A 27,385-nucleotide genomic window follows, 5' to 3' on the forward strand; every position below is an offset into this window, starting at 1 on the left:
ATATATAGATGGATAGATAGATAGATAGATAGATAGATAGATAGATAGATAGATAGATAGATACAGATATTAAGAAATAAAGAGAATTTTCTGAGCTGGTAACTCCCTGGTAGGGTTTCTCTAACATGTGCACTGAGGCAGCAGATCAAACTTCCCATTTGGGTTTCCAGATGCAGAGCTTGACAAAGAGCCGGGATGCAGCTTCTGTCTGCGCCGACAAGATGGAAGCCAGGAGGAAATCAATCCTGCCCGGCTGAAACTGAACACCGCTCCGCCTGCGCTGTCCGTCACACTCCTCAGCCTCTACACCACTGCACACTTTAGATTGTCTTTAATGGAAGGCCTCAACTCCAGAGAGGGCACGCACACACACACACACACACACACAGGCATGTAAATACATACCTGTCAGGTGCAACATTACATAAGACACATGCGTCTTGCAGCGAGTCGGTCATTATGCAAATGTGTGTGGCTTGTGTTTCAGGCGAGGCGACGTGCCAGCGCCGTGACCGAGGGACCGGCTCCACGTTATTCCTCGACGGCGGCTGATGACTCTCCGCTGGCGATAATCAGACGCAGGCCTGCTGCTCCGGGACACACCGGGACGCCTCTTACTGAAAAACATGAGTGTGCAGTGCTATGTTGCTTACTTCATTTAACACATTTTGCTGTTTGTTGTTCTTTGTTACTGGTGCAGAAGACGAAACGTGCACATGCGTCTCAGCCCCCGAGCCTTCGACTGTTCGCAAGCCATGTTTTCAAATTGTAAAGCAAATTTTATTTAATGTGGATTTAAAGTTAACACCAGAAACCATCTCAACACTCTCAGCACTTAACACTGTTAAAGCTCAACACACAGCTAAAAAAAAAAACACTTAAGAAATACATTACAATTAAAGATTAACTTGCAAAGCAGCTCGATTATGCAAATACTACTATGGAATGAATATCAGGCCATATTTCAAAACTGGGGGAAAAGAAACAGTATAAGCTCAGTTTTCCAGGTTTGACACTTTGTAAATGATCTGAAAACTGGTGTGCAAAAGTTTGGAAGACGGTTTGGAGCCGTCGCGCTGCCTGAATCGGGGTTTCCGAGTTGCAGAGCTGTGAGACCGACGCTGCCAGAAGTCACGTGACTCAAACACGCAACGCTGTGTGCAGAGCTGCTGTTGGATAATCAGCTCTGAACGAACAGTCTGCACTGCGAGCAGAACATGTACGTCTGCAGAAGTTTCAAAATAGGTTTCAAAGCCTTGCTCCATATGTGCACCAGTTTTCTGATCACCATTTACAAGGTTTCAGCGCTGGAAAACAAATACTCCGACAGAACAGTGATGAAAGTGAGAATCTGAAAATGTATTGGAGAAATCCTTCCAAGTTTTTTAGGAGATTTCAAACTTTCACACTGAGTTTCAACCGTCTGGAGCTTCGTTTTCCAGTTTTGAAATATGGCCTAATGCTGAGTCCGTTCACTGGTGGCAGCTACCGGCGTGGTTTAGGTGTGACCACAGCGAGACGTGGCATTCCAGTTCTTTCGTGTGTCTTTCATGCGCAAATTGTCCTTATAAAAATGGCACGAATCATCTACCGACATGTTAATCACACAGCTAGCTTCACTGACTCGCTGTCAAAGCTCCTCAGACAACTTCTCGGAAAATTGCGAAGGGTTGGACCAAGTGAGGAACCTGTGGACCTGCAGACAAAAAAAAAAAACATGTAACAAGCACAAACTCGTTCAGTGTGTTGGGATGTCTGAGTCGACTCAGCCGTCAAACTGCACACTTCAGTCGGTCGCACCTTCAAAAATACATCAAACCATGTAAAATATATGCTGAATACCTATGGATTTAGCAGTTATACTCCAGAACAATGAAACAAGACTAAAGCAGTAAGACTAATTAACCCTATAAAGCCTGAACTATGAAAAAATTGGCAGAAAACTCCAATTTTTTGAAACTGAACCCTTTATTTAGTCCTATAACAAAATATATATATAAAAAGAAAAATCAAAAAATATGTTATTACACGACCTTTCTGGTGTATGATATATGATATGTACTTGAAGTGCCAATGGTATGGTCCAGGGTGAACAGGGGAAGTGTTCAAAGGTATACAACAGTATTTTGGTCAAGTATTGATTAAACTGAAAATGAAAAACGGAATCGAAAATGTGTATCATATATGATACAAATGGCTTTATAGGGTTAAACAAAACTGTTGTTCTACTTTAATTATTAAAAGGATGAGGATGAGGATTTTCTCACCGGTAAAGGTTGTTTTTTCCCTAATAATTTCAGCCACAGACATACATGTGATCTGCTAGAGAACAAGAGAGCAAGAACTTTTGTAGGCCTATTCATCTTATATCTTATATCATACTAAATGTTAGCAAAAATGACTTTAAGGTATTTTTTTTAACCAAATAGGACTATAGGCTAAGGCTACACATGCAGATGAATGCTAGACGCTTATATCAAGTGACACAGTTGACAAATATTGAGTATTTGGCAAAATAGGATATCTGATGTTTAATTTCTAGATGATATCTGATATGATTTCGATATGATCTGAATCGCTGAATTTTACTCTCACTAAGCTGCCAGTCGGCCAGATGCTCTGTTTAGCAAAAAAAAAAAGGACTGTCTCAGGCCTTCGGGCACAGGAGGATTGGATTGTGCCTCTTAGTACAACAGCAGAGCAGAAAATGGGGAAGTACTGCTGCCCATTAACAGACTTATGGTTTTTTCCGCCCTTAACGAGGCCACTCAATTACAAAATCCTGCCTCCGCCGCTGTTTCCCCCTGATTTTCTGTGTCTGAGTCTGACTTTGCCCTTGACTCTGTTTTCTCTGCCTCTCCGGCTGCCCTTTGTGCATCAGCCGCCGCTCTCGGTCACGCTCACGGGGACACACACAATGCTGTTTGTGCTGCACTTGTCCTTTGAACGCTGCTCGTACGCCACGGCTCAATAGCTGATTTCGTAATCACGTAATCACTTTAACTTCAAAGTTATTCAGTGGCCAGGAATTTATACTGCCCGGTGATCTGGGCGAGTGAGGAAATACATGACACCGTGCCATGTGTCTTACTTTTTTTTTTTTTTTTTTTTTTCAGCCAAAGAAACAAGCGAGAGCTCCACGCTTCACACACTCCAGCCCTCATATGTCCACCATGTGACCCTCTTTTGGACACTGACCGATGGCTGAAGAAACCAGGATCTGACAAATTGGTTTGGGATGTGTGTCTTTTATGTTCATGGGAAAAGCATCTGTCCACCAGTCCCAAAAGAAAACGCTTATTAGGCTAAAGCTGTGGTAGCTAAGTCTGAAGGAAAACAGGAAGACAAATGCCCTGAATGAATTCCCCCTGTGCTGATCATTGACAGCAGGACCCTCCTGCTCCAGACTCTACCTCTGATCAAAGTGTCAGCTTATGAAATATAACTACAGTGGCTTTAAGGAAGATATTTCTTCCTTTTCTTGGTTGCTAGAATGATTAATGCTCAGCTTTCTGTGTTAAATGCTGGATTAATGCGACTGTACTGCTTGTGGGGCGCTGCCCACATTGGTGTCTTGACTAATGCAATTTAAACAAATCTCTGTATACCTTTGCACTTGGAAAATTATGATTCTGATATTGCGAGAGTTTTACAGCTCAGGGCTGATATGAGAAATTCAGTGTCCCATGCTGGGTCTAGGTTATCGTGGCCAGACGTCCCACTTTGTCCGGGACTGTCCTGGTTTCAGGCTGGGTGTCCCGAGTCCCGACAAATATCCATAAAACACTAAAATGTCCTGGTTTCCAACATTCACCTCCAAATTGTCCAGGTTTTTCATCATCCATGCCTGCAGTTTGAACCGAACATACACATATTATGGATCAAAAATGTTCAGTGTTTTTCGCTGAATCTGTTGGTGCCAGAGTCAGAGCAACCAGACCTCTACTTTTGACACTACAACCCTCGAAAACCGGCGGCATCATGTTCAACACGGACTTTACTAACAGATCCCAACAGAAGTGTCTTGATCTACAAGCACTTTTTTTTTTTTATCATAACCATGTTATACATCAAAAATGTCCAGCATTTTTCTGCTGAATCTAATGATGCCAGGGTCAAAGCATAACTGGCAGAGAATGTGTCATAGTCATGCCATTTAGCTGACAGCCTGCACTTGTTCACACTGACAAATACCGTGTTTCATTTTTAAAAGTAAGCTATGTGACAATCAGTACTTATGTTACATTACACCAATGCAATCCTTGTGTTGTGTTAACCAGTGTTATGAGCGCATACATGTGTGTGTGCATAAACGTGCGGTGCAATTATGGGTCCCTGTTTGTGGGATTGAAAATATGGCCACCCTTGTCTAGGTTCATTATAATATCCCATTACTCTTGTTACAGGAGGAGCTTCCAGATTTTTGTTGGTATCCTACAGAAGCCCAAACAAAAGAAGTAGTGCAATACACACGTGTATAATATCATTGAATGGCTAATTAGATGCTGCTTATCTGTTTGCCTACAGCTGCAGTTCGCTCTGAAGTGATGCTAGAGGCTGAAGTTCTGAAGGTCTTGATGCTTCTTGATGCAGGCCAGGATGCATTTCACTGTGGCTCTGGGTTTGCTGGTGTTTTGTGGTCTTTATTTAAAGCCAGACTGTGCAGTTTCCAAGGATGGGTCACGCCACACTCCTTCATCCTTTCACCCTTTACTAATGTAAAGGATGAAAACACTGCATGCTGCATTCGTTTCAGCTCAGAGCTCGTTAAAAACAAGCTCCAAATTGTGAAGAAAAACAAACAAAAACGTAATAGTCATCCAGCTGAATTTTCAGGTCAAGTGACGTCAGAGCACGCAAAAATATATGAACAGAGATCAACTTTTGCTGTTTACAGTAAGAACTGAATCAACAACGGAGTGATTATTTATTATACTGCTACATGCACCTTTTCTTGAGTGCAATGTCGTGAAAGTCGGAAATTTAACAGTCAGAAATTCTGCACTCCAGCCTGAAATCAACATATTAATCTTAATGAACTGATAATAATCCTTGGCATTAATGTTTTAAATGTCTCCTGAATCAAATGTCTCGCATGTAAACAAAGTTCAGTGAAGCCCCTCCTCTCCTAGAAGTCTGTGCACGGCCCTGAGAGTGTGTGTGTGTGCAATCTATGCATTTTTTATGCAAAGCGCAGAGCTTGCACACGTGTTGAATGTACTCAAGCTCGCTTTTATTTGACTAGCTACTCTTTCAGTGGCCTCCCAGCCTGCAGAGCGGCTCGCGTCCGCCCTGCCATCCTGCTGAAGCCACCCCGAGCTGCTAAAGGACACGAGGTCAGTCCAGTCCAGTCTGGCCCGGCTCTTCCACAAAATTCTTCGCAGCAAACTTGGCCCTGAGTCCTGAGTGAGGAAACTGAGACCAAAAGACCAAAAGCTAAGAATTTGCACTGGTGTTGGGATAGAAAAAAAAAAGAAAAGAAAAGAAAAGAAAAAAAAACTGCTGCCAAATGCTTTATGCCTGGAATTTGCTGATGAGAGTCCACTGCTGCCCAGCCCCTGACACTGACTCACCTTCTCCCTCTCTCTTTTACCTGAGCCTGTCTTTCCTCTGTCCTCTCTTCTCGTTCTCAGCTTCCCACTTGGCTTCCACACCTCCTGTCTCCTTGTTTCCTTCCTCTCTTTCTCTCAGACTCTCTCCATCCCCTCTCCTCTGTGTCATATGACCTCTTCCTTCCCTCTTTTCTTTTCAAATCGTTGTCTTTCCTCCCTGTCCTCCCCCTCATCCTCCTCTCCTCCCTTCGACTCGGATGAGGGAGAGAAAAAAAAGGATGTATTTTGTTATGTCCTACCAGGAATGTCCAAATTCCCTCAGCATACCAGAACAGCTTAACATTCTCCTGGGTTTGGACCTCCCCTCCTTCTCTCCCCTCCTGACCCCAAAAATCCCTCACAAACTCGCCTGGCTGCTCCCTCGTTGCTTTTCCTCTCTCCCTCCCTCGTTCTTTGTCCTCTGGTTTCTTTTCATCTTCACTCTCCAACTGTACAACACATCTTTGACTTTATCAGCATGGTGTTGGCTTGTAATTTAACCTCTTATCAGAAATGGTTTTTCAGCTGTCGCTTTTCCTGGACTTGTTTCTCTCCGGTATTTTGCTTCCCCCTCTCGCTCTCCTCTTAACATTGTTTTCTCTTTTTCATGGGTAACATTACATTTTTTTTTTTTTTTTTTTTTACACTCACTGTCGCATCAAACACAATATCTCTGATTCATGGTTATTATAGTTAACTAAAACTAAAGGTGTGGGGGAAAAAACATTTGACCTGACAGAAATCAAACAAAAACTAGATTTTAGGAATGAAAACAAACTGAAATGATATTGTGTACTAACTAAAATGAAATAAACATATACAGAAATATGAATTCTGAACTTTTTACATCTTGCCCCTGACAAACACCCCTCATAATTTAATTAAAAAAAAAAAAAAACTAAAGGAAATGTTGGTGACAGGACAATAGCACCAAATTTGCAGAAGGTGAAAGTGCATCTGTTCTTTCTCTCTCTCTCTCTCTCTCTCAGGCTGCTGCTGGCCTGCTGGGACAATACGCTTACATAACCAATCCTTCTCTGTAATCCCTGTGTGGCCCCTCCCTCCCTCTCTCCCTCCCTCTCTCTCTTTCCCTCTGTCTTTCCTCTTCCTCTGCAAATCTCTCTTCCACTGTGTCTCTCACTCTGCTCCTTTTCTCTTCTTTTGCCTCATTTTTTCTTTTATTCTAGTCATTCTCTCTCTCTTTCTCTTTCTGTCTCTCCTTACCCCCCTCGCCTCATGTTGCTCGGCCCAGTCGCGCTCCTGGTTGTGGGGGTGGGGTTGGGGGGGACTCCCGTCTGTCCAGATTACTATGGAAGAGCTGGCACAACCTCTTAATCTTAATCTCACCCGGGTTACATGTATGCTCAACGTGGCACTGCCCCGCTCTCAGATGCTTAGAGTGTCATCAGGTGGACTCGAGTCAGAATCAGAAATATTTTGCCGATCCCCGAGGGGCAGCTGGGTTCAGAGGCAGAAATACATACCGTCACATACCAGGAGTGCACACGTTAGTCTGGAGAGGGAATCAAACCCCCGGCATCATGAGGGCCATAAACAGGGCCACACATAGTTAGAAAACAGTTCCTTATTACTGCATCCTTGAATAGAAGGAAGAGTCAGCTAGTTTACTGTGACACTTGATTTTAATCCCAGTGTCCACTATTATTTGCTAAGATTACTATTTTCAAATTTCGTGTTACTTCTTGGAGTTTAAACTGCTTATTTATTCATTTTTATTTACCTATTTAGATCCCCATTAATCATTACCAAGGTGGCAGCTACTCTTCCTGGGGCACACACAAGTAAACCTTACATGTAATAGTTGCTAAAAACAACAACATAAAAACAATGAGTCAACATCAATAACCCTTTCAATAACGATAATTACAACATTACAGTGATGATGACGCACCCACACTCTGTCAGGAAATAAGTAATTTAAAGCAGGTTTTTATCAGTGGATCAGTCGACGACCTCATCAAGTTCTACTAACAAGGAAATGCTGGTGATTTTAGCCCAGAATCACATCATTATTATTATTATTATTATTGCTGATTGTAAAAGATGTAGTGATCACAATGTTTCACTAAGGCACAATGGTCCTTCATTTAATAATACTTGTTATTAAATCCCATAGTGTAAGAAAAACTAATTTTTATTATTTTCTTGCAAATTTTTGACTTTATAATCTAAGAATTTTTGAGTTTTTCCCATAAATTTGTGTTTTTTTCTCTTAATTTTACAACTTTGATCTCAGAGAATATCCAAGTTTTTTTATTCGTAAATTTACGACTTTAATCTCGATAATCCTGAGTCGGTAACTTTCTTCTCCCTGCAGTGGCCCGAATATGCCGTCAGATTTCTGGAGTGAAAAAGAAAAACTTCTGATTCTTCTCCCCACATATTTACTTTAATCTCAGATAATGTCAAAGTTTTTTTCTTGCAAATTTGTAACTTTATAATATCAGAATTTTCAGGTTTTGTCTGATAAATTTACAACTTTAATCACAGATTTTTTTTTCTAATTTCCCCAACAGTGGCCCTGATACGCTGTGGTACAAAACCCCACACTGTGAAGACAAACAGGAAACTGCAGGCTAATCGTGTTCAGGTGAACTTAAATTAACTCCTGGGAGGCAAACAGAGAGGAGAAGTTGCCTTCGGGCCTCCTCAACTGTCCTGCAGGATGGAGGAGCTCCTCACGTCAGGATGGAGGAGCTCCTCATGTCACACAGGACGGAGGAGCTCCTCATGTCATACAATGTCATGTCATACAGGACGGAGGAGCTCCTCACATTCCAGAATTTCCCTGGTTACCAGAATTTCCCTGGTTGGGATCAATAAAGTATATCTATCTATCTATCTATCTATCTATCACATCAGGATGGAGGAGCTCTTCATGTCATACAGGATGGAGGAGCTCCTCACATCAGGATGGAGGAGCTCCTGATGTCATGCAGGATGAAGGACCTCCTCACATCAGGATGGAGGAGCTCCTCACATCATGATGGAGGAACTCCTCATATGTCATGCAGGATGGAGGAGCTCCTCATGTCATGCAGGACAGAGGAGCTCTTTGTGTCATACAGGACGGAGGAGCTCCTCATGTCATGCAGGACAGAGGAGCTACTCTCATGTCATGCAAGATGGAGGAGCTCCTCTCATCAGGATGGAGGAGCTCCTCTCATGTCATACAGGACGGAGGAGCTCCTCTCATCAGGATGGAGGAGTTCCTCATATGTCCTGCAGGATGGAGGAGCTCCTCATGTCATACAGGATGGAGGAGCTCCTCACATCAGGATGGAGGAGCTCCTCATATGTCATGCAGGATGGAGGAGCTCCTCTCATCAGGATGGAGGAGCTCCTCATATGTCATGCAGGATGGAGGAGCTCCTCTCATCAGGATAGACTAGCTCCTCTCATCGGGATAGAGGAGCTCCTCACATCAGGATAGACTAGCTCCTCTCATCGGGATGGAGGAGCTCCTCACATCAGGATAGACTAGCTCCTCTCATCAGGATGGAGGAGCTCCTCACATCAGGATAGACTAGCTCCTCTCATCAGGATGGAGGAGCTCCTCACATCAGGATAGACTAGCTCCTCTCATCAGGATAGACTAGCTCCTCTCATCAGGATGGAGGAGCTCCTCTCATCAGGATAGACTAGCTCCTCTCATCAGGATGGAGGAGCTCCTCACATCAGGTTAGACTAGCTCCTCTCATCAGGATAGAGGAGCTCCTCACATCAGGATAGACTAGCTCCTCTCATCAGGATAGAGGAGCTCCTCTCATGCCCTGCAGGACGGACGAAGCGCTGCCAGCCCCTGCGAATCGTGCAGGGCGCGCCCCCCTCGACAAACTTCAACAACTGTGCGCGCTCCCGAGCGGCTGGTACTTAACGCCAGGCGTCTCGTCTCTGTTTCAAGTGCAGCGCCAATGTGGATCCCAGCGAGCCTATGAGCCACGACACCGAGAGCCTGTCCCCGCCGCCGAGCCGCACCGACACGCATCTCCCTGCGCTACATTGACGGATATTTCCATCCAAGGTAAGCGGGCTTCGCCGTGGCGAGTGAAACACGTCGATTTTTTCAGTGCAGTGTGTGTGTGTATGTGTGTGTGTGTGTGTGTGTGTTGGTGGAAAACAACAGCGCTGCTCCGGTAGACGTTAGCTTCCTTCATTAGCGCGATGCTAACGTTGGCTGCTATTAAAAAAAGCGAGTGTTTACTTGGCGCACCGTCGATCCACACGCCGACGGAGCAACCACGGTGTCCAAGTGGCGCTGAAATAACGCGCAAATAGCGGCAAGGCGGTAGTTTTTTTCTCCTTTCGTGTTGCTACGGTCGCTAAGCTAACAAGTGACCGAGGCTGCTATTCTGTGCTCCGCTGCTTTACGGCAGGACCGGGGCCTTGCGTGTCTGTGGCGCTAGCTAGGCTACGCCGTTGTCTGCTTGGCCAGATTAGGCCATTTTGCTTTCGAAGCAGGTTAGCTCGGGTCAACAGAAACCTATCATGACATTGTTTGGATCGCATCGGAAGGTTACTTGTGTGGATGTGACTGTGGTCTGCAGAGGAATCGATGAGTAATGGTTTGATGTGAGTACTGTTTGTGGTTGCTGACGCTAGGTTAGCGCCTGTGTGTGTGTGTGTGTGTGTGTGTGTGTGTGTGTGTGTGTGTGTGTGTGTGTGTGTGTGTGTGTGTGTGTTGACCTGTCTCTTAAGGGGAGCACGGTTGAATGTCAACTCTCAGATGCTGTTCATGTGCTCTTTGGTCTGCGCTGATAAAGATTTGCCATCATCAGGACGGTAAACAGTTGACACATTATGCTTATTAAATATGACACCTGTGGAAGTGACTGTGAGCACAAAGTACACCTCCACAAGAGCAAATCAGAGACACAACTGAGGTGGCATGACAGCAACGAGGCTTCACTGCTGTTGCTTCACCACGGAGCTTGATTGCATGCATGCATGTTAGTTAGTTAGATACTTTATTCATCCCGAAGGAAATTCACAGTTTCCAGCAGTATCCACAGAGTACAAGATTAAGTAAATCAAAAATAAAGAATAAAGATGACCCTCGAGATCTAAAGATCTAAGTACCAATGTGCAAAAAAACCAATGTGCAAAAAACCAATAAAACCAGTGTGCATCGATGTATACAATGTATTTACAGTATAAACAGATGATAAATAAATAAATAGCGCCCAGATGATAAATAGATGATAAAAAGCCAATAAAACCAGTGTGCATCGATGTATACGGTGTATGTATTGGAGTTGGTTAATCTTTCCTATTCAAATCAGTTTGTTAGAGTAGTACTACCTGTTAGACAGGTGAAAGTGTACATGAGCACATCAGCCTATACACCTTGCCACTCTTTTTTTTTTTTTTTCTTCTGAACTTCTTATTGAAGAATCATCTCAGATTGAGGGCTTTAAGCATCATTTTTAATAGTGTGTGGCCACAGGAGATGAAGATTTCCTCACACCGTTTATTCAAATGTTGTGACTTGTTGGTGTGTAAGGGTAACACTTTGACATGTGAATTTTAGAGGTTTTCACACACAGTTTACCATGTAGTTTTGTTGTTTGTGGTGGTGAGCAGGTGGTGCGTGCAGAGCTCAGTACTAGAAAGACATGCTTGTTTTGGGCTTGTCTGATACTGTGTTGAACCACCAATAGAGGGTCTGTGTGCAGGGAAACATCGCTGTGCATGTTGTAAGAGCAGCAGAGGTACCGCTCTCCATTTAAACTGTGAAGATTACACATACCACAGTAGATCTGCAAGAGTTAAAATTTAGCCTTAGTGACTTATGGCTATAGTCTGTAATAAGAATGTTTTAATTTAGCTCTGGGTAAACAGGAACATGCTGAAAGATTTGTTTAGGGTGTAGTTTGGTTACCTCGGCGACAGTGGGTCTCTCTTCTTGTGGGAAATTTGCACCTACTAATAGAAAGAGACGTGTTAATAGATTTGAAAATGCATCACCTCAGTTGTTGGGTTTTTGCAGTTATGGCAGCAGAGAATATTGCAGGATCCAAATGGTGGCCATTTTTTTCAACAACTATTAGAAGTGATATTGGAATTACAACTGCAGACGAGCCGGGGCTCCAGAACTAAATTGACCCCAGCCATGCCTAAAAATGGCCCCAGCGTTTTTTTTTTTTTTTTTTTATATTTTTTTGGGGTGGGTGGGGGGGATTTCTGCTTCATGAGGCAGTCACAGTGGAGAGAGATGGGACAGATAGGGCAGAGAGACGGGATGATGTGCAGTAAAGGGTCTGGGCTGGTCTTGAACCCAAGCCGCTGCGCCTTAGCCTTAGTATTACATGGTACGTGCTCTGAGCCACCGGAGCCCCCCCATGATGGCCATAAATGTTGTTACAAGAACAGTATTCGTCCACCAGAAATTAAATTCTTCACTTCGATATCCAGGTCTGAAGATTGCTTACATGACGTGTCCCAGTTTGTGCTCAGAACAATATTGGCTGTCTGTAATGCAGCAGCAGAGCTGAACTTGTTTTGACCTGAGGGTTTTTTGTAGCTTTTAGAGAGGCTTAGCTGGTAATGTAGCCACTGCAGTGGGTTTCATGTGTGGACAAGTGTTTACAGACTCCAAGATGACATAACACTAGGTAGGAAATACACCCCTGTTTGGAGCACATGAGTTTCAGGCACAGGAAGGGCTCATTTTGAAGTCCTAATACACACAGCGAATTTGCAAGACATCGGCGGGGCTTGGCTCTGTCACATTTTCATTTAGTTGGATGAAAAATTCATACATCCCAGTTATTCTGGCACAGACTCAGCCACTGTTTGTACTCTTTCTCAAGATGGCACTTGAAATTGGCAACACTGTCAGAAACAAAAAGGTACCTTTTAGCTGCTGGGGCCTTGCCATATAAAGGTGTGTTCCTGCAGGACTGGTCTGATAGGCAATGTCCCAATAACTGACTAACCTCATCTAAAGCCATGGAAAGACAATAGTTCATGTAAAATTGACATAATGTGACTGGCAAGTAATAGTTGCAGAATTAGCATTGGCCTGCCTTTGACCAACTTTTTTTAGGGCATTTTTTTGGGCATTTCTGCTTTATTATCCCCTCACAGCGGATAGAGACAAGAACGAGAGAGGGAAGGACCTGCAGCAGAGGCTCTGGGACCGAAACAAACCCGGGCCGCTGCAGCTTTGCCCCAGTGTTGCATGGTACAATGAGGCGCCCCCACCTTCTAACAACTTTTGCAGGCTGAAAAATTCTTGCACTACTTTTTTTCCCTCTCGTCGTAACAGCCATATGAAAACCAAAGCAACAGCATAACTTTTCACACATTCTGAACCGCTGCCAGTGAGCTCTTGCTCTCCCCGACATATTTGGAGAGAATAGCTTACATGCCTTTGCGACACATCTATCTTCTGGCTCTCAATGTCGTAAACGTGTCACAGGTTAAAGGTGTTGTGCACTGTTTTGACAGGTTTAACTGCCTGTCGTTGGGCGATCACCTGGTAGAGCGCGTGCCGCCGTTCAGGGCTGAGTCTTGCCCTGGCGACGTGGGTTCTGGTCTGGCTCCTTTGCTGTGTGTCATCCCCTTTCTCTCTCCCCCTGCCTTTCCTCTCTCTCTGTACTGTCGCTGTCAAATAGAGTAGAAATGCCAAAAAAAACGATCTTTTAAAAAACAGCCTGCTGTTAACTGTATTCTTAAAATGTCACCATAAATTATATCTTACTCATACAGTGTCCCGTGAAAGGTGAGATAGGAGACTTGACTGTGGGTGAAATCGTGCTCAGAGGTGGTTTGTCACCAGACTGAGAACTCCTACATCATGCACGATGCCATGGCCTGTCAGGGAATTTTTTATTTTGTTTTATTTGGTTGATTGATTTATTGATTGATATGGAGGTGCAAATCTTGTGGTGCAGGGAGCAGATATCAGCCCAACTCTACTGAACCTTTTTCTGTTAACTTTATATATATATATGTATCTGTACCTCGGGAGCAGTTCACTTACCTCTGAGGCACTTTTACATGCACCTTTTTATTTACACCTTTTTCAAAAGTAAAGTGTGGGAATGTGGTGAAAAGAATTGAAAATACACTGCAGCTCAGTTCCAGTGCACTTGCAGATGCACATTTCTATGAAAGTGTAGATGTTGCTGCTTTAACAACTTTTAATATTAATAATGAGCAGCAGATTGACAGTCATATTGAACCCTTCAGTCAAGAAGTCAAAATCTAGTAAAGAATTTGAAGTTGTTAGAAATCCTGTGACCCCCCCACTAGTAACAGAGAGTGTTGTTATAGTTTTACATTTTTGATTAGTTTTTAATTTTTTTTCATTTTAACTTTCTGCTTTCAAATTTAAGTTTCATTTTAAGTCGTTTAAAGTGGGCTTGCTCGCTTTCTTTTTTGAAAATGCTTTCTTTGAGTTTTTATTAGTTTCATTGTTAGTTGTAGTCTTTTTTTGTATTATGGGGTATTTGTAAGGGACGAGATTAAAAAAAAATGGATGACACATTTCATATCCACACAAAATACCAGGCTTATGTGTGAAATAAATTGAAAAAGCCAAAAACTAACAACACTCTCTATAATTTTTAGATTATTTTAGTTAGTTTTGAAAACATAACAGTTTCAGTTATCCCCCCTTTTTTTTTTTTTTTTTTTTTTTTTTTGTAAAGCCTCATTTTTATGTCTCTTTAATTTATTGAAAGTATTTTTCACACTTAGTTTCTGTTATTTTGGTAGCTTTTGTTAAAGATAAAAACCTTGGTGTGGGTGAGTCGAAAACGCATGATAAACATTTACATGTGATAATATTTGGTGCAGCGTAGTCCACACGTTTTCCATAAGTTTCAGCGGCGGTGTGGGTGACACTGTAAGAGAAACAGGAATTGACAGTCGGAGGAAGTCGAGCACAGGACAGCACGGCCTGTTTGGATCAAAGTGTGATGAAAACTGCTGCTGGCGCTGGCAGCCTCTGATCATTTTATCAATGAACACGTTGGTCCGTTAACTTTGTCCCGTCAGGCGGCCGAGGCACCGGAGTTTTCCGTCATGTCAGATAGAGGTTAATTATCTTTTTACTGAAACGCTGCTTCAGTATTTGTGAAATAAACATTCAGGTCGTCTCTTTCGACCTGCAGTTTTCTGTTTTCTAGGGCTGCAACTAATGCTAATTTTCAGTGTTGGTGCATGTATTTATTAATTTTTTTTCAATCAACTAATTGATCATTTAGCATTTTAAGTGTCAAAAACAATGGCAAAGTCTCATAGGAAATGAGCCGAGCCTAAACCAGCAGCCAGTGAAACCCGAAATATTAATCTCATTATGAACAGAGTAAAGTGAGCAAATGTCAGCATCTTAGTGATGTTAGTGAAGCGTTTGGCATTTTCACTTGATAAATGACTATAATCAATGTTCTATTGATCGATTAATTGTCTCTGTATCTTGCCTCCATTGTCATGATACTGATTTTTGGCTGAAAGGTGTTTTATTGGCCTGCTTATTTATTCATTTGCCTTTTTACGTCCAAAAGTCTGTGGTCAGTGGGCACAACTGCTGTAGTCCTCCGGTAGCTTAGGTGTGTGTGTGTGTGTGTGTATGTATGTGTGTGTGTGTGTGTGTGTGTGTGTGTGTGTGTGGCTTGCCAGCAGATGCTCTGGCCGAACATTAGCAGCACATGTCCAGTGAATAGAGCTCAGGCCTTCCTCACAAGAATGACAGCTGTTTCTGCCAGCCTGCTGCGGGAGGTGTGTGTGTGTGAGGGAGGGGGGGGGCACTGAGAGTGACTCATTGGCTCTGAAACAGTGAGGTAATTCTAGATCTGTTATTAATGCCCAAGGGAGTCCCTGTTTTCTCTCTGGCCCTCTTTGTGTGTCTATATTTGTGTGTGTGGCCATTGTGAACACGTGGTGCACATCTAAATGTATGTTTTAAGACACCAGGCCTGTGACTATGTGTGTGTGTGTGTGTGTGTGTGTGTGTAGGTAGGTAGTTTGCCTCTGCACTGACATCTCAGCTGTGTGTGGCTTCTCCATGGTAACAAGCTGCTAAGCTGCTCTGCTCCTCACTTGTTTTTCCTGCTGAGGAAAAGAGGGAACTGCCAAAACACAAGAAAGAACAGCAATACCCCCAACAGGAAATGTTCCCTGTTTTATTTATTTATTTATTTATTTTTTCCATTTGGGGATTAAATTTAGCACCAGGGCTGGCTACCACTAGAAAGCATTCACTTTCCAGTACCTGTGGTTGAAAAATAGGTTTTGTTCAGGTAACGTGGAGCCCCAGCAGGACTCAGAGCTTCAGGTCCATCGTCTTGCCAGCAGAATGAGAAAACACCTCGGTTCAAAATTAGTGCTTCAAACTCTGTCTGAAGCACTAATGCTCGAGTGCTTTGTCACTAATAACTTGGACATCTGTATTTATTAATGTGGTGTCAAAAGTTGTAAGCTGGGGAAAAAAAATCCTAAAATTGCTATAGCATTCTAGTAGTTGACACTGAAGCCAACTACACTGTTACTGTTTACTGTTGGTAAACATAAAAAAAGAGCTGGACGTGCCCTGGAAGGTCTGTGTCATCACTTGTCGTCTTTACTGTCATCCTGAAATTGTCATGAAATACAGTGCAGTAATTCAGGCATACACCCACACACACACACACACCCACACAAAGCACACACACAAAGCACAGCTGGAAGGAGAGAAGGGTGATGCAGTGAGCGGGGAAGCCAGGTTCGAGTCCCCGTGTCAACAAGCATCTGTTCTGTCGAGGAGCCCTTGAGCAAGACAGAAACCCTGCCAGCTCCGGGGTGTTTTTGTCTGGAGGTGGTCCTTTTGCTCTGACCTGCTTTTGAGGGGCTGCGAGCAGGAAGAGAGTCTGTCTTATGGGATCAGCAGAGGTGCCAGCGTCTTATTTATGTGCCTGGTAATTATCTTACTTACACTTTGTGCCACAGAGCTGGGCATGGGCCAAGGACTGCACAGTCGGAGCTGATCTAAATACTTTGAAAGACTTTGATTTCAGTGCTGGATGTATCTGTGTGGACATGATTTAGCACACACGACTGAACTCTTCAGAAATCTGACACAAGCGGTGTGTAAAGACTGAATTATTTACAAGGTGTGGGGGCCAACGATTCCCCAATTTATTGTCAGTTTCAGGAATTTAGGAATACTGTCAAGCTGTAAACAACAGAGTCATAAACTTTTTCTGAATAAGTTTAGTGCCACATATATATATTTTTTTCATTCAGCAACACCTGAACTCAGCTGATCTGTAATATACATGAGTGGTGTAAGCATGTGCTATCCACAGAGGAAAATAACCACATTCTGTCTTGACAGCTCGTGTAATTACCATGGTAACTGTAAACAGTGATGTCAGGCATGTAGTCGAGCTGTAGAGACGGTTTCACAAAAAGACATGCAGTTATGTTTTGACCTGTAATAACTCGGCGATGTCGGTGTAATAACTCGAGTCTTGATAGTGTGTCATGCCCTTTGCTCGGGCCTCATAATAAAGTTGAATAAAGCTTGGTATGTAGTTAGGCGCATACGTGTTGGTGGTCAGATGTAAGGGCTCTCCTTTGTAGTGCTAATTTTGTCTGCTATTTTTTAAATTGAATCTTAAGAAGTACAGCAAGACATAGAACATAATCTCATTTGCATATTTATTTTGAACATGATTCAACAACTGAGGATCAATTCTAAACTATTATAAAAGAATGAAAGCAGTGCATTAAGGGTATAAAACCTGAACTGAAAAAAAAAACGAACTGTTCAATACTCAATACACCCTACAAAGTGCAGTGTTATAAATACACCCACCATGAATTAATTTGTGGCTTTCATACTGTTATCCCAGATATCTGCATAGCAAAAAAAATACAAATAAGAAAAAAATGCAGAAAACATAGGAGATGGCAGTGTTTCTTTTCTTCCTGATGCACAAAATAAACCAAAATCGTGACCCCAAAAAAACGCAGTACACACTGAACTGTGGGTTTATTGAACCGTTACACCTCTACTGTGCAGACTGTAAAACATTTTGAAACATTTTGAGTTTTTTGTTGTCCAGAATGGCAGTGATAACCTTTCCTGATTCAGCGTCCAGGTCGTAGTCGGGAAGCACAGCGGAGGCTTCAGGCCCGAAGTCGTCGTTCATTTCGGGGTTAACGCGGTGACGCCCTTCACTTCCATCAGCAGACGGGACACGGGACCCCGGCGTGGGTGTTGAGGAGCTGTGCTGTTTATTTTATTGACAAACAGCCTAAACTGTACAAACTTCACTCTGCTACAGTCACAGCCACTGCTAACTTACAACTCTCTGCTGTGGCCGCCAGCCTCGCTCTCCCTCTCTCTCTCTCTCTCTCTCTCTCTCTTTTGCTCGATCACACACTCCCTACGCACACAACCTACACACTGAGCTAAGCCTTGTTGTCGTTGTTGTTGTTGTTGCTGCTGCTGTTGTAGTCCTGATATGGTGCGTGACGCTCAGGAAGCTGCCGCACATGCCATCCAGTGAACAGGATTTTTGGATTTTAATTTAAGAGGGAACAAGTCTCATATTTTGTCTGCACTATTTGTCAACAAAAGATCAAAGATTTTGGTTAAGATTTTATTTTATAGATTTTTCTACACATTTTTCGCCCTTGTTTTTCCAGGGTTTAGCAACACGGCAGGCTGTAGTGCGGTGCTCAGGTAGCATCTCCAGTATATTCATTTGTTGTTTCTCATGTTTTACCAGAGAGTACCAAAACAAGTGAAGTAATATTTTTTGTTAATTATCACAAACTGAGTCCTAATGCCAGAGAATTGTGTCAGTGCGTTCTCTATGGGCCTGATGCATTGATGCACAATGGAAAGAATTGAGGTCTTTGTCATTGTATCAGTGGCTGATCCTGATCAGACTTTTCATTAATTGATTAGATGTAGCTCAACAATTTTGTGATTGGATCGATCAGATGTACTCAATCAGTCAGTGACCAGGTCTCGTGCAGTGTCGTGATAGGTTCACTGCAAGAGGATTATCGCCTCTGAACAGATAAAGTAACTGATGGGGGGATGTGGTGTCAGCGTGTGTGTGTGAGTGCACGTGCATGTGTGAGGGATTGTGTTGTGTTTGTGTGCTTGGGTGATAAAGACGGTATTGTATGGGTGAGATGCACAGGGGATGATTTTAATTACACTGGTCACATGGCAGTCGATGTAAATGTACATATGTGCAGAGGAAAACATAAAACGTCCAAAGAAAAATAATTTCTTTGGACATTTTAGTTTATTCAGCTCCACACAAGCCATATTGTCTGCACAAAGCTTTTTTTTTTTTTTTTCATGTATTATCATTATTCCCATTGTTTTAGCACTTCAAATGCAATGACAATCAGAATATCAAAAGGAAGGCTGTCTCCTTCATGTGTTTTTAACGTGAGCTTGCATGGCTGTAAGAGCGGCCATTTGTTTGCTGACCTGACCCGTACGCACATGTTTTTTTTTTTTTTTGAAACATGAGTCTGTTAAACACCTAATTTAATTTGTACGGTCTCAGCAGCAAAGAATATATATCTTTGCTTTTAGTTTGGTCATGCGTCAGCTCCCTGTATCCAGTTAGTGTAAGATGGGATGTAAGTAGAGACGACAGGAGTCATTACAGATGGAAATAAATGTAGGTCTGTGTGTTGAAAGGCGTCCTCTTTACATCTCCCGGCCCGTTGGTCTTGGCTGCAGGTGATGAAGTGTTTCAGTCTCTCGATTAGCCTGGTGATGAACTGCTGGCTGCTCCAGATGGCTCATTGTTGTTGCTGCTGCCCGGCCCCTTTAATAACACACTATGGGCTTTGAGTAGTGTCACTGCCGCTGGTTTATAGCTTGTGTGTGTGTGTGTGTGTGTGTATGAGATCTGCCTGCATGTTCTATCTGTGCCTATATTTGTTTCTGCTGGTCCCTGGCTCTCTCTCTGGTGCCCCGTCCCTCACTGCATATGTGTATATTGGTGTGATAATGTGAGCAGATGCAGCGTAAATATGGCGAGGAGAATACAGAAGCGCAGTGCAGCTGGCCGTCGCAGTTAAAAGCCAAGCGGCTCCTTGAATAGCCGGTCAGTGTGTGTGCGCGTACTGTCTGTCATTCTCCTAATTGGAAAAGAAAGTCCAGAACTTGGGGTTCAGCCAGTTCCAGTGTAGCCTCAGCGATGGGGCGATAAACCTTCTTTATTGTTCACCAGCAGTGAGTCTGTTGCATTCAGGAGTCCAGCCTCCAAACTGTGGCCGACAGCTGCAACAAAAAAAATCTTTGGATAACTGATTATTCACACCATTATTCTGGCGATTAATTCATCGGCTGTAAACAGTGTCTTAATGTTGTCTTCTTCTTGTCAGCTGATGATATTGTTGCTGCTGTGTATAAGTCAACAGTAGTTGAAGCTAACACTGCTGGTGTGTGAGAGGTCTCTTTTTTTAATTATTTCAAGGTAACCTTGTGATGAGTGAAAGGCTGAAATCACTGTTCTCTTCCTTGCAATTTCAACTGAGAAACTTAAACAGGCAGAAAAGCACAGTAGCAGGTCATTTCTTTCCCTGTCACACTGATGTAAATGAACCAACTCAGCCCAAACAGCTGGATGGGACAGTCGAGTTTTCTCAGATTTGCTCTGTTAGCATGATATCGAAGTTGTAAGCAGGTTTTCACAAGGGTTAGGGTTATTTTCTTTCTTCCTGGGAGGTTGATGTAATCTGAGAACACCATTAGACAGTCAGCTACAGTAAAACGTTGACATTGGCTAATGTTAGCATTAGCTGGCGTTAGCTCAGTGCCGTCACTGAGCAGTCAGCTGTTGAAAGGGAAAGGTTTTGGAAAGGCAGTGGCGTTTCCTCTGTGCGAGCCGTGCAGAAACACATTGGACTGACTAACTGTGCTCACCCTGATGTCAGTACATGTGTTTGGTTGCTGGAAAACGCAGTCATGAAGGTGTGCTCCAGTTGGCTGTACAGTTGAGTTTTGGCAGGCAGTCGCTTTGCCTGTTCCCAAATTGTTGTATACTGGCGTTAGTTAATCATTTAAAAAAAAAAAAAATAATCTGAATACAGTGGTCCCTCGTTAATCGCGGGAGTTACGTTCTAAAAATAACCAATAGGCGAAATCCACGAAGTAGTCAGCTTTATTTTTTACAATTATTATAGATGTTTTAGATAGATAGATAGATAGGTAGATAGATACTTTATTCATCCCAAAGGAAATTCACAGTTTTCAGCAGTATCCACAGAGTACAAGATTAAGTAAATAAAAAGTAAAGAATAATAAAAAATAAAGAAAATAAAAAATAAAGAATAATAAAAAATAAAGAATATATAAAATAAAGAATAAAAGCTGACACTCGAGATCTAAAGATCTAAGTACCCAATGTGCAAAAAACAATGTGCAAAAAAACAAAAAAAAACCCAGTGTGCATCGATGTATACAAGGCTGTAAAACCCCTCACTACACACTTTATACACTTTTCTCAGACAGGCATTAACGTTTTCTCACTTTTCTCTCCTGTTTAAACACTCTCAAAGTTCAAACCTTCGTTGAAAAAGAAGTCCAGTAAAAAACAATAAAAGCATGCAAAATTGCACTAAAAAAATCCGCGAAACTGCAAGGCCGCGAAAGGTGAACCGCGTTATAGCGAGGGACAACTGTAGTGTGAAGGGAATAGTACCTTCATCTTCAACACAAGCTAGTTATTTCTTTTCCTCATTCATGATTATCAGGGTTCCCGCGGGGTCTTAAAAAGGCTTAAAAGCATTGAATTTATGAATTTGGAAATAATACCTTAAAAAGACTTGAAAAAGTCTTGAATTTTGATATCTAGGTCTTAAAATTTGTTCTGTATGTAACTTCTCCATATCGCATTTCTCGTCAAGCGTTTCATTTCGTGTGTGTGGCGCTGTCTGAAGCATAGGTGAAGCTTGTCTATTCAGAGAAGAGGTATCACTTCGGATTATTTTTCAATCTATGTTATCACATGCATACTAGGCTAGGCTACTGCTCATTCATTGGTAGCTGAATAGTTAGGTCTGTTTGATAAGCAATTTACATTTTTAAAATAATAATCATAATTTAACATATTGTTAAATTTAAAAAAGCCAACATGATGCAGGTCAACGACTACAAAAAGACTATTGACTAAAACTAGACTAAAATACTTTGGATTTTCTTCGGCTAAAACTAGACTAAAATGCCAAGACTTTTCGCCGACTAAAATGTGATTAAACAAAAAAAGAATACAAGTTGACTAAATATGACTAAAACTAGTCATTTGACACAAGACTAAGACTAAAACTAAATTGAATTTAACAGTGGTGAAATAGGCCGAGAAATAGGTATTAATTTTTGATACAAATGGTCTTAAAAAGGTCTTAAAAAGACTTGAATTTAAATTGAAGAAACCTGTAGGAACCCTGGATAATGATTGTAAGTTTCTGTTTCTTATGGATGATGAATGTAATATTTTTTTTGCAACGGCGGTCATAGGGCAGCCAATAAAAAGACACACTTTCGAACGGATTCATATCTCAGCATCAAGCATTTTACGCACATCGGCAGACACAAGGAGAGGCAAACCCCTCCGTTACTGGCCAAACAACCAAACGACAGACGTGTTTCCAAAATTTCGTGCGGCGGTAGAAGCGCTCCCTAATGTTCTGTCTGCTGTTTTGCTTTTTCTTTCCTGGGGGCTCCTGCAATAAATCTCCACATAGCTGGGTTTGTTTCCATTGCAAAACTGTCAGCAAAAAAAAACAAAAAAAAAACAGCATCTTTCCCCCAGTTCATGTAGAAAATAAATTTTTTTCCTTCCGGCCACAGTGGTGAATGAGTGGTGGGTGGTCTACGTAATTTCCTCGCCAATGATTAAACACACTCTCATTTGGTATTTGTTACTTTTGGACCCATGTTTTCATCATTTTTGCGTCAGTGTGCCGTCATTGTCAACACACACACACACACACACACCAGTCAAATAGATATCAGCGAATCCACACCTTTTGTTACACATTCTCCTGGTGTAGCGTTTTTTACTTTCTCTAAGACAAAGTGTGTATGTGTGTGTGTGTGCTTGTGCATGGTTGGCCAGAATGAGTCACCGTGTCCTTGGAGTTAATTTAAGTGATTGCTTACGTCCCAGCATCCTTTACAGTACAGATAAAGTAAGGACAGTTGTGCACGGGCGGTGTCGAGGTAACACAAGTGTGGCGAGGTGTCTCTCTAAGCCGGATATCACTTTCTCTCCTGCAGGCAGACAGATCCAGGCTGATAGGATGGTTTCACGTGGGGCTTCTCTTTCCTGGCTGCCTCAGGGCTCTGTGTGTGTGTGTGTGTGTGTGTGTGTGTTAGTGGCAGAGATGGCAAGCCTGAGTAAGCGAAAAAAGTGAAAGCAAAAAAAAAGTAACGAGGCAACAGTTAAACATGTCGTCACTCACCAGAGATGCAGTTTCCCCCCTTTGGGCCAAGTTAGAAAAAAAAAATGTCATCTTGTTTTGACATGTAAACGTTACGCCCCTCTTTGGGAAAATTAGTGCAAATTTTTTTTTTTTTTTCTAGATGGCAGAACTTTGCTGCAAGATCCATCTTTTCATTGCTCTGATTGTGTTTCAGCAGTGTCTGATTGTGTCTGGGAAAAAAAAAAAAAAACAAGTCGGCGATTCATAGCGCCCCCCCCCCCCCTCCCCCCTTCAGTGGTGCAGCAGATTGTGAGGGAAGTCGAAAGGAAGAAAGAGTGAAAAGAAAAGGCAGTGAGAAAGTGAGGTATGGTGTCAACGAGGGCAGCTGGTGGTACAGCCTGCAGCCAGACGAGGCTGAAATCTGAGACTCGCTCAACCACAGAGAGTGGGGCGGAGGGAGGGAGGGAGGGAGGGAGGGAGAGGGGGGCAGGCAGAGAGAGAGAGAGAGAAACACAAGTGTGAGGTAGAGAGAGAATGTCCATCGAGGAGAAAGAGAGCGAGAGGCAAAATATGTAGGCTGAGGGCAGAGAGAGGGGGGAAAAAAAAAGCAAGCAAGCAAGAAACGAGGAGAGGGGCAGAAGAAAAAGGCAGACAGAAGAGCTTGGGGGGGGGCGACGAAGGAGTGTAAAGGTCAAGTGAACGAGAGAAAGAATGTGGTGTGGAGGTGGAGAGAGAGTGGATGTGTGGTCGGAGAGCGAGTCTGCAAGACGGAGGGGGAGAGGAAGGGGGAAACGCTGGCTGTGAGCGAGCATGCTCCGTGTGGACCGACACTGGATGCCAGCTCCGCTCTCGTTCTCTCCCTTTCTCTCTCTCTCTCTCTCTCTCACTCACACACACACACACACACACACACACAGTGGCAGTGACACCTACCACACTGCAGGGGGCTGTGAGATCGTCGCTGGAGCAAAAAACAAAAAGAGAGAGAGAGAGAGAGAGAGCGGCCGTCAGCCCGTCTTATGCATTAACTTTCTTGGTTTGGGAGTTCCCCGCTCGGCAGCCGTCTCCTGTTCCACCGCTCCTCCTCCTCCTCCTCCTCCTCCTCCTCCTCCTCCTGTCGCTCCGCCAGGGAGACCAGGAGAGAGCAGGGCTGTGTTTTCCAATCTCTCCGGATTATTGCTCTTGCATCTCTATTACACCCTACCAGAAGTGTTTTTTTTTTCTTTTTTCTTTTTTCTTTTTCTTCTTCTTTCATGGAAAACCATTCAACCAGACCTTTTTTTTTTTTTTTTTTTGGCAGCGGGAACTCTGATTTAGTGGAGAAAACCTGAAATTGCGGAAAAAGGTTGTTGGAAGTTGCTGTCGAGAAGCTGCACCGAAAACTCTCACCTTTTTCCTCAAAGATCTCGCGCCGGGAAAACCCTCAAGTGCTCTACAAGTGGAGCTCGTGGAGGGATAATTATCCGTTTTTTTGGAGCGGAGGGGAACCACCGCGGCTTAGCCGAACTGTCTCATGTTCCCCGAGCAGGTTTGTGGCGGCTGATTGGGGACGCAGGCGGGGAGCGGCGGGTCGGCCGCGCGTTGACAGACTGCTTGATTTGACTAAAATTGTCTTTTCGGCGGAAAGAGGAACGCCAGTGGCAGTTCCTCTCTGTCTGTCTCCGTGTCTCTGGACGGCGGCCTGAGCGCTTAGCAGCTCGCTTGATGTTCATTTTCCCAGTTTGGCGGTCGCCTGCTTCACTAACAAGACGGGAGACTTGCGCTCGGCGGTCCAAGTGACCCGACGACCTCGGAGCTGTTTGATGCATTTTCTCGTGGAATGTTTTTGGATTGCAGGGATGTACAAACACAAGGCTCGTCTCATCCCTGTCCCCTTTGGACTCTACTAGTTTCTGCTTGTTTACCCGTGCATACGCAGTTTTCTCTGTTTTTTTGTCTTTATTTTGTCCTGGACCACCGTCATGATCTCGCATCTTTCCATAGGGGAGCAGCACGAGGAAGAGGAAACGTGATCCTCTGTTTGTGTAATGTTGTTTGGTTTCTACGGAGAGGGCCGGAGGAATATGGTGGCAAGGGGCTGCGTGGTCGCTCTGCTTCAGCGTCTCCGGTCCAAGTGAAGTCGGAGGCAGGCGGGCAGCCGGCAGCAGCCCTCGTTGGCTCCCCTCGTGCGATGAAACGTGCACAGGACTAAAAGGTGAACGGCCGCGATTTAAAGGACAAATACCCGCGCTCGCATTTGGACAAATTTCTCTCTTCTTTCTCATCGGCTTAATATATGCACGTGCATGCGCTTGGACACACACACACACACACACACACACACACACGCACGCACGCAGGCCTGTTCTTGCAGCTGCAGCCAAGTTGTTGTAAAGTGTCGTAAATTCCTGCGCTCAGGCCAGCTGTGGCTCTGGACGCGGCGCGCTGATGAATCGCCACTTTGTCTGCCGGGAGCTCGGCGAGCAGGAGCACACGCGACAAAATGCATGTCGGAGATCGTGGGTGTGCAGCGAAGGCGCTATAAGCAAGAGTGTGTGTGTGTGTGTGTGTGTGTGTGTGTGTGGCCAGGAGACCGGGGGAAGAGTGGGGCTCGAGTTGAGAACAAAGAATGGCATGTTTGTGTTGAAGCGCCGCTTGTTTTCTGCCTCCCCCCCTCCCTCCTTGTTCTCTCTGCTTATCCATCCCTCTGTCTCATGTCTCTCTCTCTCTCTCTCTCTCTCTCTCTCTCTCTCTCCCCCCTTCTCTTGCTCTCTCCATCTTTTTCTCCCGCACTTTTTCCTTCTCCTCCTTGCCACCTGTCTCTCTCTCTCTCTCTCTCTCTCTCTCTCTCTCTCTCTCTCTCTCTCTCTTTCTCTCTCTCTCTTTGTGTATCTGTCTTTCTTTGTCTCTGTTCTTTTATTTCCACCTGTCTGTCTCTTGGTCCAACAGTCATTCAGCGTTGTTGTCTCTCTTGAATCCATTTCCATCTGTTTGTTATGCTGTTGGTGTTTGTGCACGTACTTCGGCTTTGAGAGACTGTGTGTGTGTGTGTGTGTGTGTGTGTGTGTGTGTGTGTGTGTGTGTGTGTGTGGACGCGTGTGCTGGTGTTTTTTCGAGGCAGGCTGGAACTTGCCCACCTTCTCCCCCTTTATCTCTGTTTGACTCACTGTGCTTATGTGCAGGCTTTTCATTTTTGACCAGCCAGCATTTATTTTACCAACTCACTGGATTTAATAAATAAATAAATAAATAATCAACTGTACAATTTACATCAAATCAGAACTGAATTTGTGTGTATACCCATGCCGCCGTCCTGCAGATTAACTAGTGCAACATGAAGTAAGTGTAGTTAGTTTTTTGTTTATGCTCTGTAGCCCATGCAGCTTAATCAAAGTGTTTTTGATTATTTCTCTTTCCTCAAGCCTGGTTTTCCACAGGAGCTGTGCTCTCTGGCTTTGCTGTGCACATCTGGAAGATGAAACACACAGGCAACACTCAGTTCAACAACATTATTTTAATGGGAATTTGCTTTAGAAAATAGTCATTTGTTTGGAAACTGGGAATGTGGGTGCATGGAAACGCATCAGTTTCCCCACCAAGGTGTGTGCCAGTAAATATGTGCTGCTCCATCAGCCCAGCGTTATGATGTCAGGCTGATGGATGTGGAAAACCTCAGCTGACCTCCATGTCTCGCTCGCCGGAGCACACGAGGCCGGGGCCGATCACAGACTCACCAGGTCATCCCTGGACGTCTGCGTCCGTAAGCTGCTTGAATAAATGGATGACGCGTATCGATGTCAGCCCATCTTTTCTGCTGAATTGTTTAAAAAAAAAAAAAAAAAAAGGCGATGCACGTGCTGTTTGTGGTGGCCTCCCTCTGTTGATGGTACACACGATAGAGACGCACCGATGTCACTTCCTCAATGCCGACGTAAACTCCTGCGTCCTGACCGATGCATGAGACCAGGCCAGTGTGTTAACTTCTGTGTGCCAAAACCACAGAAAATCAACAGAGTTTGCTTTTATGTCTGATTATTCTTGTTATTCTTTGATAGCTATACTTTATTTATATACTTTATATACTTTTAACCTGGTGTCTGATCTCTAATATGCAATGCCTAACATACAGTGTATGAAAACGCCATGTCAGCATCTTTTGTTTGTCTTTCTTGACTGGCTTTCTAATAGTGTGTGTGTGTGTGTGTGTGTGTGTGTGCTGCTGATCAGTGTAGGGCTGAGATAAAACCACTTGCAGCACAGTTTTGTTCACTACATCAGAAGCGGTTCTGTAAATCCAAATATGGATATTTTGCGTGTGTTGTTTGTTCATGTAGCAGCATCAGGAAGTGACACGGGGGCCAGAGAAGGAGCTTACCTCGGCTCTGAGGTGGGTTCTG

General features: G+C 43.6%; 1 protein-coding gene across 2 annotated transcripts in view; it reads left to right on the forward strand.

Moving 5' to 3' along the window:
- Window positions 1-9,505: 9,505 nt before the first annotated feature.
- The window catches only part of siah1 (siah E3 ubiquitin protein ligase 1), a 35,704-nt gene continuing 17,824 nt past the window's right edge, over window positions 9,506-27,385 (forward strand). For both annotated transcript variants that reach the window (XM_030053568.1, XM_030053569.1), the window contains exon 1: window positions 9,506-9,636. The gene's annotated coding sequence lies outside the window, so the exon portion shown is untranslated. The remainder of the gene's footprint in view (window positions 9,637-27,385) is intronic.

The sequence above is a fragment of the Myripristis murdjan genome, chromosome 6 (genome assembly GCF_902150065.1).
Source record: "Myripristis murdjan chromosome 6, fMyrMur1.1, whole genome shotgun sequence".
NCBI classification, from domain to species: Eukaryota; Metazoa; Chordata; class Actinopteri; order Holocentriformes; family Holocentridae; genus Myripristis; species Myripristis murdjan.